The 21,300-nt window shown below is 43.0% G+C and overlaps 1 protein-coding gene across 4 annotated transcripts in view; it reads left to right on the plus strand.

Annotated features, from left to right (window-relative positions):
• Window positions 1-5,703: 5,703 nt before the first annotated feature.
• Window positions 5,704-21,300, plus strand: part of WDFY3 (WD repeat and FYVE domain containing 3) — a 367,376-nt gene continuing 351,779 nt past the window's right edge. For all 4 annotated transcript variants that reach the window (XM_077476410.1, XM_077476412.1, XM_077476411.1 and 1 more), the window contains exon 1: window positions 5,704-6,075. The gene's annotated coding sequence lies outside the window, so the exon portion shown is untranslated. The remainder of the gene's footprint in view (window positions 6,076-21,300) is intronic.

Raw genomic sequence — 21,300 nt, forward strand, 5'->3', positions numbered from 1 at the left:
TTCTTATTATGAGGGGATCACACCATCCCTGTGCTGTGCTGACTTCCTCCTGGGGCTGCTTACGGTGCTGCTGTCAGTGCTGTATGTCACGGTGCTGCTGTCAGCGCTGTATGTCACGGTGCTGCTGTCAGCGCTGTATGTCACGGTGCTGCTGTCAGCGCTGTATGTCACGGTGCTGCTGTCAGCGCTGTATGTCACGGTGCTGCTGTCAGCGCTGTATGTCACGGTGCTGCTGTCAGCGCTGTATGTCACGGTGCTGCTGTCAGCGCTGTATGTCACGGTGCTGCTGTCAGCGCTGTATGTCACGGTGCTGCTGTCAGCGCTGTATGTCACGGTGCTGCTGTCAGCGCTGTATGTCACGGTGCTGCTGTCAGTGCTCTGTATTACGGTGCTGCTGTCAGATGCCTCTATCACGGTGCATGTGTCATTCCGGTATGTCACGCTGCTGGTGATCATCTCCTGCACCCTCTTCTTTGCCTACCCTGGTCCCTGACCTTCCCTCTCCTCCATTGCCTTCATTAGCTCCATAGTCCTGAATTGTTAGAACAATTTCCCAAATAAAATAAAAATGCTTGTAGTTATCGATCCCAAATTCACCTCATACATGTATTATGTCATTGTCCAGATGGTGGGACTACGTTTTACCCCCTAATAATTACCACGTGGCCGCAAATTCGACATGAAGGTTTGCAAAGTTCGCCTCCCATTGAAGTCAATGGGGCCCGCGGCGAACGTTCGGTTTCGCGAACGTTTGGGTCCGTTCGCATTTCGCGTTCGCGAAACGTCCCGTCGGAAGTTCGTCCATCACTAGTGCCAGGTCAGGGTGGTATATAGTGCCAGCTTACGGTGATATATAGTGCCAGGTTAGGGTGTTATATAGTGTCAGATTAAACTGGTATATAGTGTCAAGTTAGGGTGAGCTTCTATGCAGAGCATTTCCTCCCTATCATATCTGAGTAGCCCATGTGACTATAGAGTCACACATGTGGGCGTATACACAGTGGTAAACAGCCCACTCCCTCCATGCCCACTAACCAGCTAAACATGGGGGTGGGATATTACATATAGTTCTCTGAGGGGAGAAGAGATAGATCGTCTGTTCATACAAAGTGTGAACAGTGATCTGTCATCTCCCCTAGTCAGTCCTCTCCCCCTTCAGTTAGAACACACATTAGGGAACACAATTAACCCCTTGATCGCCCTAGTGTTAACCCCTTCGCTGCCAGTGACATTTTTGCAGTAGTCAATGCATTTTTATAGCACTGATTGCTGTATTAATGCCCAAAGCCCAAAAATGTGTCAGAATTGTCCGATGTGTCCACCATAATGTCCCAGTCACGATAAAAATTAACAGATCGCTGCCAATACTAGTAAAAAAAAAAAAAATGCTATAAATCTATCCCCTATATTGTAGATGCTATAACTTTTGCGCAAACCAATCAATATATGCTTATTGTGATTTTTTTTACTAAAAATATGTAGAATACATATCGGCCTGCTTTAAAAAAAAAAAAAAAATGTGGATATTTATTATAGCAAAAAGTACAAAATATTGTGTTGTTTTCAAAATTGTCGCTCTTTTTTTGTTTATAGCGCAAAAAATAAAAACCACAGAGATGATCAAATACCACCAAAAGAAAACTTTATTTGTGGGAAAAAAAAGAAGTCAATTTTGTTTGAGTACAACGTCGCATGACCACGCAATTGTCAATTAAAGTGACGTGTGGTGACCCCCCCCCCCTTTCTTATTCTAAGGCACAGGTTGGAGGCGTGTGACACAGCCTGTGTCTGGCAGAAATCCACCCACACCATGTTGTTTCCACAAAATAAAGATTTAATTTCAAATATTAATTTGTATGCCAATATAAAACCATTTATTGATATTATTTATTTATTTTTACTCTGTATTCCAAAGGCTGTTTTTTTTTTTTTTAACATGTGACCAATAGCAGAGGACTAGAAGCTCCTCCTGCTTATGTTTCCCTGCAGACAGGCTGGAAAAGATCTGGGTCAAAGTACTTAGATTTTTTTTTTATTAAAATAATTACAGTGCCATCACCCACATACAGAAATAGAAGGGATAATGTAAATTAAATCGTGTGCCAGTATTTATATTGCCCCTCACCCACTAAATACGTACCTGAGTCCTATCTGTGCCAGACTGACATACTCCTGGGCGCACATGTGGTATGTCATCATTACCCCACCGACCAATCAAGAGGCTGAAAACCTGCCACCCAGAAGTAGCTGGGGAGGAGATGACAGTGGCTGGTGGGGGATATAACCACCACATTATTAGTGGAAGTAAGTATTTTTTGGTGGGGGTGGGGTGGGGGGGATAGTTCTTCTTTAAAGTGGTTTTAAAGCCTAAATATTTTTTACCTTAATACTTCTCTAGTAAGGTAAAAAATGATCCGGTATCTGTATTGGCCCCTCAATCCCCTGTATATTTACCTGAGCTTCACGCAGTCTAGTGCTGTGCCTGTCTGTAGTGGTTTTCCTTGCTTTCACTGGCTTTGCTGATAGCAGCAGGAGCCATTGGCTCCCGGTGCTGTCAGTCAATTCCTGTGACCAGAAGGTGGGAGGTGGGGCAACAGTGCCTCTATGGATGCAGAAGAGTGGTTCGGGATGGAGCCCATAGGTGTGCCACCATTTGGTTGTTTTGTGGGCTGGCTGGTAAGTGTGATGGGAAATCTTTTGTTTGTTTGTGATGTCCATTGTCCTTCCATGTGCACCTTGCAGAAAAGGCTAGTCATAGTTTGGGGTGGTTTCCACTTTTTTGTACAAGTGGCTTCCTATGGTGGCACACCAAGAAGGGAAGGAGGCACAAGCACCAACAGGGCACCCCAGAAATGGAGGATTGGGGCCGGTTTGTCTAATTATTTTGCACAGAGCAGATAAGTATCCCTTGTTTGTTATTTTAAAAAAATAGACTTTACAATCGCTTTAATACTCAATCAGTGCACATTGAGGGGTGGTTGGTGATGGGATTTTCACAGAGTCGATCCTCAGCACAGTACAGTCCCCTTTATGTTACAGTGCCCCTAGCAATCACAGCCTCCCATCACCGTTCCTCTATATGTTACAGTGCCCCTAGCAATCACAGCCCCCCATCACAGTGCCCCTATATGTTACAGTGCCCCTAGCAATCACAGCCCCCCATCACAGTGCCCCTATATGTTACAGTGCCCCTAGCAATCACAGCCTCCCATCAAAGTGCCCCTATATGTTACGGTGACCCTAGAAATCACAGCCCCCCATCACAGTGCCCTTTTATGTTACAGTGCCCCTAGAAATCACAGCCCCCATCACAGTTAAATAAGTAAATTTTCTCCTTTACTGATGTGCACTGATGAGATGGCACCGATGGGCACTGATAAAGAGGCACTAATATGCAGCACTGATAGACAGTAATAGGCAGCACTAATTTGCAGCACTGGTAGGCCGCATTGATGGGCACTGATAGGATGCACTGATGGGTGGCATTAATGGGCGGCACTGATGAGGAGGCACTTACATCACTGATGGAGTCTGAAAGGCAGCATTGAAGCACACTGATCGGCATCATTGATGGGCACTGATTGGCATCACTGGTGGGCACTGGCAGGCATCACTGATAGGGCTGCACTGATAATCATTGCACTGATTAACTGTGCATGTCCCCACTGAAGAAATGGCTTATTTATTTATTTATTTTACTTATTGACTCTCCTCATGCGCTGTCAGCATGAGGAGAGGAGTGCCGATAACCAGCATTTCCTATTTACACTGTGATTAGCTGTGATTGGACACATCTGATCAAATGGTAAAGAGCCTATGTCACAGGCTCTTTACTATCATTAGTGATGCGGTGTGTCTGAGGGACACACTGCACCATGGATTGCCGCACTGCCCTCCCCAGAGGGGCATGCACGAGTGGACTGTACTGAAGGGCGTCATATGAGGCGGAAGTGGTTAACAAGCGAGTGATTACCCGCTTGTTAAAGAGGTGCTCCAGCCTGGGGAAAAAAATTAAAAGTCAGCCGCTACTGTAGCGGCTGACTTTTAATATATGGACACTTACTTGTCTTGGGAGCCTGTGATGTTGGCACCCTAGCCGATCTTCGGATTGGCTGTCAGGTGCTGCCGCTGCCTTTGGGCTTCACGAAGGGTCTCCTACTGTGTATGCGCACTGCGATTTATAACTGGCCCAGCGGCAGAAGGAGGCCGAAATTCCGAAGGGGCGGTGCCGTGTCCCGGAAGTGGGGACATGGACCTGTCAAAAAAGGCATCCGTCCCCCCATCCCTCCTGAAAGGTACCAGATGTGGCACTGGAGGGGGGGAGTGAGAGAAGAAGCAAATAAGCGCAAGTTACCCTTTTAGGTGGAACTCTGCTTTAATATGAAAACTCCCGCTCTCTGTGCAGATCTCCAGTACCTGCTTTGCTGATAGGATGACATTGCTGGTGGAGCTGGAGAGGAGACACAGGTATGACCATACAGCGCGAGGGTGAACTACGACAGCAGTCTGCGTTAACCTTGTCCGGACATGGAAAAGAAGAAAGGTAACAGCGCTCTCTGCAGGGACAACTCAATCCATACACCAGGTCCTCTCACAGGTGCCCAGGCTCGATGTGTCCCAACACACACTAATGCAACAGTAGTAAGAGGCAGCAAAACTGTAATCCTTGAAGTGTTGTTTATTGGTACATCAATGTCAGTGACAATATAGCTGACGCATTTCGGCAATAGCCTAATGCCCCATACACACAATGAGATTATCAGACGAATGATGGTCCGTTTTTTATTGCATGCTAATCTCAGACCGAATCTGATGAGTTTACTAAAGTCACGACAGAAAAAAAATTCGGAAGTGATGTCATGTGTTGTAATACATTTGTATTGCATTTTTGAACGATAGCTGTACTGATTAAATGAAAGTCGTACAATCTGGCATCGTACGAAAAATAAAATTCTGTGCATGTCCGATAGAATAAAATCGATCCCATTATTATTATTATTCAGGATTTATATAGCACCAACAATTTACGCAGCGCTTTACAATATAAAAATGATCCTATGATCGATTAGAAAGCGGTATTTTTCGCACTATTTTCTGATCGTGTGTACCGGGCATTAGTCGCAGCTAAGGCTATTGCCCAAACGCGTCAGCTTTATTATTTTATTGTCACTCTGATGTACCAATAAACGACACTTTAAAGATGACAGTTTTGTCAGCTCTTTTTACTCTTGTTAGGAAATGCAGCCCCGACCCATGGTGCAAATGCCCAGCGTGCCCTCGGGCCTGCTTCTAATCCTAGCTGGGGCCAGATACAATCCTGTAGAGGGCCAGCCATAGTTTGGAGACCCTTGTTTTGAAAAAAAAAAAAAAATATATATATTTTCAATAGATGATTTCTGATAGATTGTATTTTCATTCAATATGGTATGTGTTTAATATTTTATTAGAGGATGAATGCCTTGCTTTGGAGATCCAATTGGTGTGTGCCCACCTGAGGTGAGTGGCATGGAAGGATGGTTCCCCTGTGAATGGACCATGCTGGGAGTGTTCCTTGGCACAGTGTCTCCCATAAGGCAGTGTGTGCAGGGAGGGAAGTGACAAAAGCTGCCCATTCTCTCCATCCATCCAGAAGAATAGAGCAGGCAGGCAGTGTCATCATCACACAGGCAGAGAGGGGGGAAGGGAGGGACAGGGAAGAGCGAGGAGTGAGTCAGGAAGAGGGAGGAGGAATCAAGATTAAAAATGGCCACCAGCAACTGCTGGGAACAGCAACAACTCCTGACTTTCCGGGATGGGAGGACGGGGCATTGATGGCACGGAGAAGCAGAAGAACAGCAGCTGGCACCGTTGTACCTACCTAGCAGGAGCGGAGAAGGGAGGCACCCAGCCTGGCACATCCCAGCCCTATCCTCTCCATTGCTTTTTCTGCTCACCTTGACGTTTGGAGGAAGGAAGCGATTGTCCGTAGGACGTGTTGTGTGCCCGGGATCTATCATACACCATCGGCTGACAGCAGCATGCTGGGAGGACCGCAATAGAGGAGGAGATCCGAGGAGCCTGGGCTCTGCATGTCTGGTGAGTGCCAGGGGGGGGCATGGCATCATCCCTGCCCGGGGAACAATGGCATCGTACGGCTGCATTGGACCTGATCGTCCATCGTACTGTCATGGTAGGCCTGGAGGAGAACTGCATCCATCTAGGGTAGGCTGGCAACATTCATGAATGCCCAGCCTGTGCCCACTGCAGACTGGCACAAGCATGCCAATAATTACACTGCCCATTTACCAACACAGCTCACCGGTTGTCGGTAATGACCAGGACATACCGGCAATCAATCACTTGTGATTATCAGTAGCAGAGATTTCATAGCCTAGTGTAGCCCTGGGCTAAGAAATGATCTGCTCCTTAGGATAGACTAAGGCTGGCCATACATTATACAAATTTCCTTTACATTTACCAAAAACCATATAATATGAAACCTAGACCCTTTCAGTTTGTATGCAATCAGGCAGGCCCTTGCACTACATAGTTAAAGGTAAATCCTGAAGAAAATTGTATAACGGATAGGCTAAGCTGTGACGCGCGCCTCGGGATAGGCTAAGCTGTGACGCGCGCCTCGGGATAGGCTAAGCTGTGACGCGCGCCTCGGGATAGGCTAAGCTGTGACGCGCGCCTCGGGATAGGCTAAGCTGTGACGCTCTCCTCGGGATAGGCTAAGCTGTGACGCTCTCCTCGGGATAGGCTAAGCTGTGACGCTCTCCTCGGGATAGGCTAAGCTGTGACGCTCGCCTCGGGATAGGCTAAGCTAAGGCAAGGGAAGGCAACCTGGGGCCCTCCAGCTGTTGCAGGACTACAACTCCCATCATGTCTCTGGGAGTAATTGTAACTGCCAGCCTTGCGATGCCTCATGGGAAATGTAGTTCCACAACAGCTGGAGGGCCCCAGGTTGCCTACCCCTGGGTTAAGGTATGGTATGTGCCTTGGCATAGGCCAAGGGGCATGATCTGCTCCACAGGATAGGCTAGAGAAGACAAACAAACCAATGACCTGTGTAGCTTGCCCACGAACCGTGAAGCGGTATAGTCGACCAAAAAGCAAGGATTGAGTCTGGCGTGCATGGAATTATTCATTTTACATATGGCTGAAATTATGTCCCTTGTTATAAAGGAAACCCTATTGTGTTTACAAAACAATACTGTACAATCGGGGCTTCTTGGCTCAGACATTGTGCAAAGTAATCTTTGACATGAAATATGAACAAAGCATAGCATATCCCTCTATAGTGTGCACTTGTCTCAATTAAGAGCAGTAAGTGTCATTTCTGTCTGCTGCCTTGTTCCTCTATCAGTATGAGTCACTTCTGACAAGTTTTCCTGACACCAAGAGGAAAAAAAAGGTGACAGGGGAGGGACCTCCAGCAGATTGACAGCCTCAGCTCTGTTTCTGTGTGGAGGGGAGGCAGTGTGTGTGTCTTACCTCCAATCCGCCCCAGAGCTCTCCTTTAATGAGCTCTGCCAAGTGTGATTATTAGCTCTGCCCCCTTTTTTCTGGACTTTCAGACAAGCTTTATATTTCGGCACTTTGGATGAAGAGAAGACTGCAGATAAACGGGTATAACTGTAGGAGGATTTCCCCGCATCTCTGCGTATCTCTTAAGACCAGTCACTATATACTATATGTAAATCTGTAGTCACACCCTGCATTAAGTGTTTTTTTAAAAGAGTATTACAAGTGTTTTACAGCTTCAGGTGTGTGTTTTTTTTTTTATTTTTTTTGTTTAGCAAATAGAAAGCACTAGGAAGTCTATGGGGCCAAAAAAACACTTGCAAATATATATATTTTTTTTTAAGCGACAGGCATTTTGCTTCAGACGACTTCAGAATGCTCAGATGTGAACAGGGGCCATTGAAATGAATGGGATTTGGCTTGTTGAGCATTTTTAGAGCTTCAAGCAGAAAATCGCTCAGGCGTGAACGAGGACCAAGGGTTTACAACCACATTTAAGCTTGACCATACATGGAGCAAATTTCAGATGGTTGCTGCTGAACTGGATGAAACTTTGATTAGTGGGTGTCCCTGCTCACGCCCTCTTATCCGATATATATCCTTTGGTTGAAAAATCAAAAGAGCCAGCTGGACAGCGGCTGCAGCCAATCAGATGCAGACACTGTTGGGGTATTTTGTCAGCAGGTGAGTCGTCTTTTTGCACTGTTAGGCTACTTTCACACCGATGCGCTTTGCTGCCGCTATAGTGCTAAAAATAGCGCCTGCAACGCGCCTTGGAAGAGCCGCTCAATTCACTCCAATGTGAAAGCCCCGAGGACTTTTACACTGGAGCAGGACGGTCAAAGAAAGTCCTGCAAGCCGCATCTTTGCAGCTCTATAGGAGTGGTGTATTCACCGCTCCTAAAGCGCCGCTTCCCATTGAAAACAACGGGGCAGCGCTGCAAACCCGTTGGCAAAGCACCGCTGCAGCACCGATTTGTGGGCGGTTTTAACTCTTTTTCGGCTACTAGCGATGGTTAAAACCGGCCCGCTAGTGGCCCGAATAGCGCCGCTTTACCCACTGTGAAAGAAACCTTAAGCTGGCCTTACATTATACAATTTTTTTTTTTTTTTTTTTTGGATTTTTTTTTTTTTTTTTTAATTCAATTTCCTTTTTAGATTTCCTTCAACTAAGCAGTGCAATGACCTGCCTGATTGCATACACATTGAAAGTGTTTGGTTTTGACCTCATATTACATGGTTTTAGTAAATCTAAAGGAAAATTGTATAATGTATGGCCAGCAGTGGATGGAAGAATCTGTTAAGGGTTGTGTTTATTTTGTTTTAGTCTGCAGGTTGAATGAAAAAAATCTATACATAAATGTACAGCTTAACACTTTTTCTTGCACTGTTAGGAAGTGAAAATCTCTGCTTTTAAGCCCAGTACAATTGTGTGCTTAATAATAATATAACTGTAAATGTGTCCCCTTTTTTTTTATCTAGTTCTTCTCTATAGTTTGCCTAAATAGTCATATTTATTGCAGTAATCAGTATTTTCCAATGTATTATTGTCAGTGCATGACCTCTCCAAAAAATGTGCTGAGGTGCATTGATTATACTTCTTGGTTGGGTCATGTTACAGGGATTTCCTGTACTTGAAGATCGTTATTTTTAAATGCTTATATCCACATAAAATTGCATATATGTTCAGTTTAGCTGAAAATGTACTTTTTTTTTTTTTTTTTTTTTTTTTTTTTTTTTTTTTATGGCCCAGATTGCAGATCAGATCCTGGACTCCCCTAGGGTGGGCTTACCAGCTCAACGCTGTCACTTGGGGTGAATCCCATACTTATTCATACTCAGTAGTACCGGGTATTTCCTATGGCTCATCAGATAGATAAAATTATATATCTATTTTTTTTTTTTTTTTTTTTTTTATTATTATTAGGAGTGGGTTAGAGCAGTATTTCTCAACTCCAGTCCTCAAAGCGCCCCAACAGGTCATGCTTTCAGGTCTTCCATTATTTTGCACAGCTGATTTGATCAGTTTCACTGCCTTTAGTAATTATCACAGAAGGAAATCCTGAAAACATGACCTGCTGGGGCGCTTTGAGGCCTGGAGTTGAGAAACACTGGGTTAGAGAGGAAGGAAAAGCAGAGTATATCCTGTTTTGGAGTACTAGTTAAAGACAGCCTATTGCTTTGCCCTGAATTATCAAAGCGCAGGATTGCTTTAAAGGGTAAATTCACCTTTTTCTATTTAAAAAAAATAAATAAAAAAATAAAAAAAAGTGAGCTAATTATGAATTTCCCGGCCACCCCTCTGGACCCCGCTGCCCATGAAGTCGTGCTGCCGGTATAGCGGTCTGTACACTGGAATACACAACCTCTGAGTAAGTATTCATCATAATGCTTGTAATGACAAGCGCTCGTTGGTCAGCGCAGTCATGTGACCAGGCTAACCAGTGAGAAGCACATCTGAGGCTGTCCTAGAACGAAGTGCTTCTCAGTGTTCGCACTGACCAATGAGTTCTTGCCATTGTGTGCCTTATGATGTACGGTATATTCGCTCCAAGGCTGTGTATTGCAGTGTACAGACCACTATACTGGCAACATGGGGCATCATTGCTGCCTTGTGCAGCAGGGTCTGGAGATGTTGGTTAATCTTCTTCTTCTTTTCTTTTTTTTTTTTTTTTTTTTTTTTCCATGAAAAGGGGAATTTACCCTTTAAAGCCAAACTTTGGGCTAAATCCTGGAGATGTGTATTATGTCTTGGTCTCATATTTGTGTATTCCATATCTCTGCAATAATCCAACATAAAACAGCTCTTATGCTTTGCCTTGGCTCAGAAGCTTCCAGTAATGAAGACTGGTCACCTCTGCTTTCCCTGCATGTGCAGAGTGTCTGGTCTTGTATCCACCCCCCTCCTAGAGTGGGCGTGGCCTGCTGTACAGGCTTTTGTACAGCACAGTGATGATGTCATTGCCACTTTTTAAATGTGATATCTTGCTTTTTACATCTTTCCCCAGGTGGACGTCATTGACTTTGAGTGGAGATATAACAAAAAAAAAAAAACGCAGTCCTGATGCATTCCAGGTGCTTTTCTGCATGCACTTTTTTGATGCAGTCCAGTGCTTTCTGCTAAGGACAAGTGTGTTGCAGTGCATTTTTGATGCGTTTTACAGCGTCCAGTGCAGAAAAAATGCTTCTTGTTCTACTTTTTTTTTTTTTTTTTTTTTCCTGGAACTAACCGCACTGGTGTGAACTATGCCATTGAAAACCATATAACCTACTTTCCATGCGTTTTTTGATGCAGAAAAAAAATGCACTGGACTGTATGTGGTGTGAACTGGCCCTTAAGCCCAGAAGCGACCACATACGTAGGTCACGCCCACATATGTAACAGTGTTCAAACCACACATGTGAGGTATCAATGTGATTGTTGGAGGGAGAGCAATATTTCTAGCACTAGGCCTCCTCTGTAACTCTAAACTGGCAACCTGTGAAAAATGATTCCCTATGGAGATTTTTAAGTACTGTAGTCTGGAGTGATTTTGTGAGTGTAGGCAATTTTAAGGTGTGACGTGTTTGGTATCTATTTACTCGACGTAACATCTTTTATATTTTACCAAAAAAATTGGCTTATCTATTTTCTTTCATGAAAGTGTATTTGCCTGATTCACACCTGTGCATTTTGCAGATTTGCACTACAGTCCATTTAACATGGTTTCCTATGGAACACGTTCTGTAGAGCAAATATGCAAAATGCTTAAAGGGGTTGTAAAGGTAAATGTTTTTTTCACCTTAATGCATTCTGTGCATTAAGGTGAAAAAACATCTGACGCTGCCCCAGCCCCCCGTTTTTACTTACCTCACCTCTTGAAAGTCCCGCGCTCGTCCCCCGACGTCCTTTCCACCGTTCAGCCTGGCTGCTGATTGGATGGATGGAAAGCAGCGCAGCCATTGGCTCGTGCTGCTGTCAATCACATCCACTGACGCGGAGCGCCGGGGGGCGGGGCCGTGTGATACAGCGAGCGGCTATAGCCGCCTGCTGTATCACGGGAGCGCGCCCGCAGATGCTTCTCACCATGTGAGGGAGCTCGCATGAACATGAGAAGCATCTGAGGGAGGAAGCAGAGACAGCTGCCGAGGGACCCCAGAAGAGCAGGTTCGGGGGCCACTCTGCGCCAAGCGAGCTGCACAGTGGAGGCAAGTATAACATGTTTGTTATTTTTAAAAAAATAAAAATTTTATCTTTACAATCCCTTTTTAAAGCACTAAAAATTCATAGGTGTTTCACTTTAAGGCAGGCCATTCATTATACAATTATATTTCCTTCAACCCGCAGTCAGTGTTGATGGGGGAATCCCGCCCGATGCGCTATTGTATTCTGACAGCAGCTAAAGTTGTATGCAAATCCTTAACGTTCCTGTAAAACATGCCCAGCTAACTGAATTTCAGTTTGAATTACATAGGTCTGTGGCCGGTTCACTTAACTCTTCTGAAGTTTAGATGCCCAAACCATGTTTAGCAGTGTTAATGTGTGTCAGTTAACTTGCCAATAACTGTCATTTTTCAGTTTTACATTGGAGCTCATAACTAGGAACACCCACAGCTGCACACCCCTTGTTCTGTGCTGCAAAGGTAATGGTATTGCTGCAAGGGGCATTTTTCATGCAGACTAAAAGCCCAGCTCCTGATTGATTAAAATGATTCCTGAATGTGGGGCTGTGCCCACACTGCAAGGGATATTAGCTTGTTTTTCTTCGGGGAGATACCGTTCTACTTACCTGGTCCTCCACTCCCCCACAATCCGTCAGTGGGCTGTCTTTGCGTGCTTGCATCCAGAGCATGGACGTGGCCCCTGCTCTGGTCTTGATGATGTCAGGACCCTAAACTGCAGGAGCATGGGGTACAGAAAACGGTATAGGTGTGGGGAGGACTGCGGGACCAGGTAAGTTGTGTTTTTTTTTTTTTTTTTTTTTTTTTTTTTTTTTTTATCCTGCTTTTTACTGTCCCCCCCCCAGACATAAACAATCACTTAAAGTGTTACTAAACCCACAACAGTATGCATATGCAGTAAATCATGCTGCATATATGCACTGTGGAACCTAATGGGTTAATCTTCTGAATTGTGTAAAAGGCTGTTTGATCCTGTCTTCCCAGATCCTCCCCTTACACTGCCCCCCCACGCATCTTCTGATAGTACAGAGCCCTGGGGACACTCTGCACATGCTCAGTTTGATGTGTATTGCTAGAGAGGTGTTTATTTATTTTTTCAGGAAAGGTTTTTTTATTAGACAAACAAGACAGTACATTCACATCAAGTATCATATAAATGGTCAGACAGCAAGTATAAAATCACATAACTATACTAATACACGTGCAACGCATACTTAAGTCCATCGAGTACTTATTGCTAGAGAGTTTGTTTATTTTTGGGAGGGCGCATGTGTTCAGCACAGGGCCAATCAGCACTGTCCAGACAGGTCCTGTAGCCTCATAGGACAGTCAGGAGATAGAAAACTCCTCCTACAAGCTTTAACTAGGCACCAATAGACGTCACAATACTGCTATATACTGCTGATGAGAAAGTATTTAGCAATTTTTTTATTTACTAAAATTAATTGCATTTGCATGTACTGTGGGAGACCAGATATAGTGCATGCAGATTCTGGGTTTAGTAACGCAGTGGGGCACAGCCCCACTGCAAGAGATGATTTATTTTTATTTTTCCAGAGTTGGGCTTTAAAATGCAGTTGTAAAAATACACAGAAAAACCAGTACAGTTAATAATTATTACCAGGATTACACCGATACTAGTATCGGTGCCAATACCGAGTATTTGCACAAGTATCGGTACTCGTGCAAATGCACCGATACTTTCAGGATTGGCTCTTTGAGCTGTCAGTGGGTCTACCCAGTGTTAAAGAAGTCCAGTAATTGGAGCTGTCAAAAAAGAATAAAAAGCAGTCTGCAATGTTTATTAACAACATTACCTAACCCTGAAACACTAAAATAAAAAGAAACATTGTTTCTTTTTGTATATTTTTGATTCTTCATCTGCAGATCAAAGGGATGTACTAATGTTCCTCTGTTTAACCCCTTAATAATTAATAACCCCTAATTTACTCTAATCGGCCTTAATTAACTCCCTATTCGCCTCCATTTATTTATTTCCCTGCTTTTTATTTATTTTCTCTCGTTCAAGTCTATTTTATAAACGATAAACAATTGAAACTTTGGCGTTTTTTTTTTTTTTTTTTCAGAGTTAGAAAAAAACTGAAAGACTCCTCAACTCTGAACTTGGCTACAACTTGGCGTTTATCAGCGTTTTTGAGCCATAAGCTTCCGTGGGAGTATAATTTTTGTTAAAAAAAAGCTGAAAAACATATTCTACAGCTAACGCTACTGGCTTTTTTAAAAAAAATTTTTTTTTTTTTATAATGTCGTGTGTGTGTGTGTGTGTGTGTGTGTGTGTGTGTGTTTTTTTTTTTTGTTTCCCCCTCACTCAATTTAGCCTGTTAGACTGGCTTCTGATGGAAAGACAGCTGTACACACTGACCAAAAGTCGTCCAGTTCCTGCTGAACTGTCTGATCTTCAGCCTGTGTATACTTTCTTAAAAGCGACATTCATAACCTGTTCATCTCCTGAAGAATTTGATAGGATAACCATTTTACAATCTGTACATGATTTGAATAGCGATTATATTATATTATATAATAGGATAGGATAACCATTTTACAATCTGTACATGATTTGAATAGCGATTTATATTATATATCCAATTCAAGTCTAATTTACAATGTATCTACTAAATCAGGGATGGAGGCTGCCATGTGTTTCATATAGTGTGTGTCAGGTCACGTCCATCTACTGCATACAATTTGCAATGTTTCAGCTTGTCTAAAATTTCAGTACAGGTATTGAATTTTTGTTATGAGGAATTCCAGCACCTCCTTAGACCCCCCCCCCCCCCCGTACACAAGCATATGACTCTTTATCAGCCTATTGAAATGTTAATGGTTTTATGAAAACAAAAAAACATGCACTGTTAGGCCTTGCTCAATCTGAGGCGATTTCAAATCTTGCATGACAATACAATTAAACCTCAAAGCAGCGCAGTGAATTTGGAAAAGGGTCTCGTGCTACTTTGGTGCAATTTTTACAGTGCAATCTTGTCCTGCAGAATAACTAAACCATATCCAAGACACAATCAAAATGGCACTACATAATCGCACTGCAAATTGAGTCAAAATCGCATTGCAGCTGTGTGAACCGAGCCTTAGAGGTTGTTACTTTATGGGCTTCTTTACACTTGGAAAGGGGTAGGGGGGTGTATTTGTATTAAAAAACCCTGCTCATCTGTGGGCATTCAGGAGGCAGCACTACTGCCTCCTGAATGGCCATCAGCCATTGCTCCCTAAAAAGTGATCCAATGAGCCAGAGACCGCTGCAAGTGTAAACAAGCACAATATGTTAAGCTTCCCTTTTTTTGAAGGTTATACCACCAAATAATAAGAGGTAGGCCCATGTAGTCTAAGGCAGGCAATACATAGATAAGATTTTCGAAATTCAACCTAAGGCTTTTCGTTAGAATTTCGCAACATTAGTGGGGCTGCAGCAACAGCCGGTTTTTGTGTGGTTATCAAATTTCAGTAAGGCCCCTTTCACACGGGACGGATCAGTAATGATCCGCCCCATGATGATCCGCTCGCTCAGCGGGGATCGCTCCGTTGTCCCCACTGAGCCGGTGGCGGACAGGGCGGTCTCTGCACACTGTGCAGGGACCGCCCTGTCAGATCTCCGCTCTCCTCTATGGGGATCGGATGAGCACGGACCGTCTGTCCGTGTTTATCCGATCCGCTCTGCAGACGGATAGAAAAATAGGATTTTCCTCCGTCTGCAGAATCGGACAGTAGTGGAGGCGGACAATAGCGGGGGTGTGTGTGGATGTTCATCCGCAGACACCCGCTATCCCATAGGGATGCATGTATGTCCGTATTTCATCCGCAAACGGATGGATGAAATGCGGACATACTGTCCGCATGTGTGAAAGGGGCCTAATTGGCCATGTTGGAAATTTTTTTTTTGAAAAACGAACAATTTTCTAAATGTTTATGGGAGAATTGTGCAGGAAATGTAATCAAAAAAGAAATGCTCAAAATAAATGATGACCACAAAATTTCTGATTTTCGAAAGAAAATTCTTTCGCAATCTGGCCATACATGCTCAAATTTTAGCCAAATCATTTACAGATGAAGCCATGGGTGGTTCTGTCTGTACTATTTGACTCGACAAAATTTTGTTTGGGAAATCAAGCAATTGTTGGGCAAACAGTGATTTGCATTTGATCAGTTGCAGTCACGGTTTGGGTATTCAATCTGCTGCAGGGGGTTGCAGCTGCTTGAATGCAATAACCAGCAGTGGAGATTCCTCCATCCACTCTATTTAGTTTGGATAGAGGAATCTTTTACATTTTTCTCATTCAACCTTCAGGCTGAACGAGAGAAATCTATGCATGTATGGCTAGCTCCTAAGCCAGTGTTTCTCAAATCCAGTCCTCAAGGCACCCCAGCAGGTCATGTTTTTCAGGATTTCCCTCAGATGTACGAGCTGTGCTAATTGCTAAGGCAGTGAAACTGATTAAAGCACCTGTGCAAAATAATGGAGAGCCTGAAAACATGACCTGTTGGGGCGCCTTGAGGACTGGAGCTGAGAATCCCTGCCCTAAGCTACAGAGACTTTTGTTACTTTTCTTAAACCACTTGCCGTCCGCCTAACTGGGAAAATACGTCATGACTTTGATGTTAAATACCAGGTTTATGGCTGCAGCTTGATGCCATAACCCCGGTATTTTATTTTCCCTTAGGCGGCGGTCTTTCAGATAAAGTAATCCCTGCAGCAGATGCACCGCAGGATCAATTTAAGAAGCGGTGGGGGAGGTGGCCCTCCTCGCTGCTTCCCCCCCCCCCCCCCTTCCCCATGGTTCCAGGGCTTCCATTACAGTGCTGAGCCCGGAAACCATTTTGTGCCGGCGGCCGGCTTTCCATTAGGGCTGCAACTAATGATGATTTTCATAATCGATTAGTTCTCCGATTTTATTGTTTAGATTAATCGGGTAATAACATATATAAAAAAAGTGGGTCAAATTGATGTTCATTTTCAACCACAGTGACAGGAAAATTGTAGAAATAATAGAAAACTTCTTAGTCAAATACATTTTCAGACAGTGTATGTGGTTTTCGTTCAGAAATGATATTCATTTTAAAAACAAGTGAAAATTTCAAACAAAATTCTTTCATTCAGCGAATGTACAAAGATTTTTGGTCTGAATATTCTCATCTGAAAATTGATCTGTGAGGCCAGCATAAGGCTCGGTACACACCTATGCAGTTTGCTTTTGATCTGTTTCTGCAGCGCTTTTTGCTGTACATTTTTTGGGCAGATTAAAAAACACAAATTGCTGCAAAAACGCATTACATGCTTTTCTGCAGCTTCTCCACTGAAATATATTGAACCAATAAAGAACCATTTTGCGTTTTTAAAAGTCCCTGACCCTTTCAGGTGTGAACGTGTCCCATAGGAAACCATGTAAATGAACGGTAGTGCATTTCTGCAAAAAAAAAAAAAACGCCAATAAACAAACACATAGATGTGAACCAGGTCTAAGACTTTTAGTAACATAATGGGATTAAAAAAACTAAAATTAGCCCTTTTTATAGTAGAAAAACACCAGATAATCACTACTGTAAGGGGTTCATTTTTCTTTTACTGTAGAACAGCGAAAGTAATATTTACAGTAGCGATTATTTGCTCTCTTTGTACTATAAAGGGCTAGTTTTTTTTTTTTTTTTTTTTTTTTTTTTTAACCCCATTATGTTACTGGCCGATTAATCGATTATGAAAATAGTAATCGACTAATTTCATAATCGATTAGTTGTTTCAGCCCTACTTTCCATAGAGATGAGTGGCAAGATGGCCACCTCTTATCTCTATGGCATTGGGGGACCAGAGCGGTTTTCAAGCCATGTAAACATATTTATTTATTTTTTGGGACCAGTTCACACCAGACGCAGTTCCCGTTCAGTTCCGTGCGCTTTTTTTTTAATTTTTTTTTTCTTGCACTAAAAATGCATGCACAGTGTTTTCCATGTATCCCAATGGCTCTAGTTCACACCATGCAGTCAGGTTCTGGTGCAGAAACTGACCGGAACTGACTGTATTGGTGCAGAAAAAACGGAACTGCATGGAACTGCATCTGGTGTGAACTGGCTCTTAAGTGCTCCTGTCCCTGCATGCAGTAGGTCACACCCACATATGTAAATGGTTTTTGCACCACACATGTGCGATATTGCTGTGAACATCTGAGCAAGAGCAATAATTCTAGCACTAGACCTCCTGTACAGTGCCTTGCGAAAGTATTCGGCCCCCTTGAACTTTTTAACCTTTTGCCACATTTCAGGCTTCAAACATAAATATATAAAATTTTAATTTTTTTGCGAAGAATCACCAACAAGCAAATAAAAAAACTGAAAAGTGGTGCGTGCAAAATTATTCGGCCCCTTTACTTTCAGTGCAGCAAACTCACTCCAGAAGTTCAGCGAGGATCTCTGAATGATCCAATGTTGTCCTAAATGACTGACTGGTGATAAATAGAATCCACCTGTGTGTAATCGAGTCTCTGTATAAATGCACCTGCTCTGTGATAGTCTCAGGGTTCTGTTGAAAGCGCAGAGAGCATCATGAAGACCAAGGAACACACCAGGCAGGTCCGTAATACTGTTGTGGAGAAGTTTAAAGCCGGATTTGGATACAAAAAGATTTCCCAAGCTTTAAACATCCCAAGGAGCACTGTGCAAGCGATCATTTTGAAATGGAAGGAGTATCAGACCACTGCAAATCTACCAAGACCTGGCCGTCCCTCTAAACTTTCAGCTCAGACAAGGAGAAGACTGATCAGAGATGCAGCCAAGAGGCCCATGATCACTCTGGATGAACGGCAGAGAACTAAAGCTGAGGTGGGAGAGTCTGTCCATAGAACAACAATCAGTCGTACACTGCACAAATCTGGCCTTTATGGAAGAGTGGCAAGAAGAAAGCCATTTCTCAAAGATATCCATAAAAAGTCTCATCTAAAGTTTGCCACAAGCCACCTGGGAGACACACCAAACATGTGGAAGAAGGTGCTCTGGTCAGATGAAACCAAAATCAAACTTTTTGCCCACAATGCAAAACGATATGTTTGGCGTAAAAAGCAACACAGCTCATCACCCTCAACACACCATCCCCACTGTCAAACATGGTGGTGGCAGCATCATGGTTTGGGCCTGCTTTTCTTCAGCAGGGACAGGGAAGATGGTTAAAATTGAGGGGAAGATGGATGCAGCCAAATGCTGGACCATTCTGGATGAAAACCTGTTGGAGTCTGCAAAAGACCTGAAACTGGGATGGAGATTTATCTTCCAACAAGACAATGATCCCAAACATACAGCAAAATCTACAAAGGAATGGTTCACAAATAAAACTTATTCAGGTGTTAGAATGGCCAAGTCAAAGTCCAGACCTGAATCCAATCGAGAATCTGTGGAAAGAGCTGAAAACTGCTGTTCACAAATGCTCTCCATCCAACCTCACTGAGCTCGAGCTGTTTTGCAAGGAAGAATGGGCAAGAATTTCAGTCTCTCGATGTGCAAAACTGATAGAGACATACCCCAAGTGACTTGCAGCTGTAATCGCAGCAAAAGGTGGCTCTACAAAGTATTAATGCAAGGGGGCCGAATAATTTAGCACGCCCCACTTTTCATTTTTTTTTATTAGTTAAAAAAGTTTAAAAAATCCAATAGATTTCGTTCCACTTCACAATTGTGTCCCACTTGTTGGTGATTCTTCACAAAAAATTAAAATTTTATATCTTTATGTTTGAAGCCTGAAATGTGGCAAAAGGTTGAAAAGTTCAAGGGGGCCGAATACTTTCGCAAGGCACTGTAACTATAAACTGGTAGCGTGTAAAACATTTTTAAAGCATCGTCTGTGGAGATTTTTGTTTAATTACTGTAGTTTGGTGCCATACGACGGGTGCGCACAGTTTTAAAGCGTGACATAGTTACATAGTTAGTAAGGTTGAATAAAGACACCAGTCCATCCAGTTCAGTTCAACCTGAGTGTCTACAATTGTCCCTATCCCTGTACATTGCACACTCACATTGGTCCCTACCCTCAAGGAGCCCACATTTCAAGGTCGCCATTCATATACTAGGGTCAATTTTGGACAGAAGCCAATTAACCTACCTGCATGTCTTTGGAGTGTGGGAGGAAACTGGAGTACCCGGAGGAAGCCCACACAGACACAGGGAGAACATGCAAACTCCAGGCAGGTAGAGTCGTGGTTGGGATTCAAACTGCTTCTTACTGCTAGGTGAGAGTGCTAACCACTACACCACTGTGCCGCCATGTTGGGTATCTATTTTCTTGGCGTAACATCATCTTTCACATTATTCAAAAACAATTGGTGTATATCGTGATTTTGTGTATTTATTTTATTTTTTTCAATTCATCAAAGTGTATTTATTTTTTCAAAAAAATTTGTCTGAAAAAACGCTGCGCAAAAAAAGTGTGACACTAAAAAAAAAAAAAATTGCGATGACTGCCATTTTATTCTCTAGAGTTTCTGCTAAAAAAATAAAAAAATAAAAAATAAATTTCTAGCAAAAAATTACAGATTTTTGCAGAAAAAGGCTGGACCCTTAAGTGGTTACCTATTAAAACATATCTGGCCATCTCCAAATATGCCATATTTTGAATCACCTTGATCTATAAGTGATATACCATGTTGCCATGTTTTGGTCAATGAGTCCTCTTGTGGAGTGTGGTCTAAGGCCAGAATCACACCTATGCATTTTTAGTGCGTTTTGCAGATTTGCACTACGGTCCATGTAGCGTGGTTTCCCATAGAATGCGTTCTGTAGAGCAAATATGCAAAAAGCACTAAAAATGCCTAGGTGTGAATCAGGCCTAAAGAGCGATTGGACTGGTTGTCTACATTGTGAGCTAGGTGCCAGCTGTCATTTTTATTGGCAGCATAGGTATATGTATTGCAGTGTCTGAGATTTGTCCAGCCCCAATCTGATGCCCGTCTGTTTTTATCAAATTTACTAAATGCACTAATATTCCTTGTGGGACTTTTAAACACAAAAATGCTGTGGAAGAACCTAGGGCACTGCTGCCTAGTTGTAATGTGCCTTGCCCATGTTCTTTATTGTGCATTGTCTACTGCTAGCTTTGTAATGTATTATAGTGTGTGTGTGTGTGGGTTTTTTTTTTTTTTTTTTTTGTTTTTTTTTTTTTTTATATTTGTCTATGTCTCCAAAATAAAAGAACAGCAACATCTGTAGTTGACGTTAGAAGTGGAAGAAGTACATCTCGGAGGCTTGTGGTCGGCATTTTCCTGTTTTTGGGCTTTCGTTTCTATCCACTTTTTACACACATCCTATGTAAACCTGGAGGCCTTGAAAAATTAAAAACCTTTTTTATTTAAAGTTTTACTAAACCTCCACTTAAAAACCATCTGGTAAAGTCTGTAATAATGAAGAATGGCCCACCCTAGAGTTTTTCTTGCTGAATGAGCTTTAGAAGTGTATTTTCCACTGATGCTCTGAAGCATCATTCCCCAACTTTTGGTGTGTGGTTTTAGCAGTGCATGTATGATCATTGTCATTATCAGCCTCAGACTATATCTCCCGGGAGGCCTTGTGTTGGTGTTTAGTAATGCACATAACCACATGCTCCATCCTATCCTGTAAATGTAGCAGGTT

The sequence above is a fragment of the Lithobates pipiens genome, unplaced genomic scaffold (assembly GCF_037356315.1).
Source record: "Lithobates pipiens isolate NorthernLeopardFrog02 unplaced genomic scaffold, aLitPip1_a1.2 Scaffold_13, whole genome shotgun sequence".
NCBI classification, from domain to species: Eukaryota; Metazoa; Chordata; class Amphibia; order Anura; family Ranidae; genus Lithobates; species Lithobates pipiens.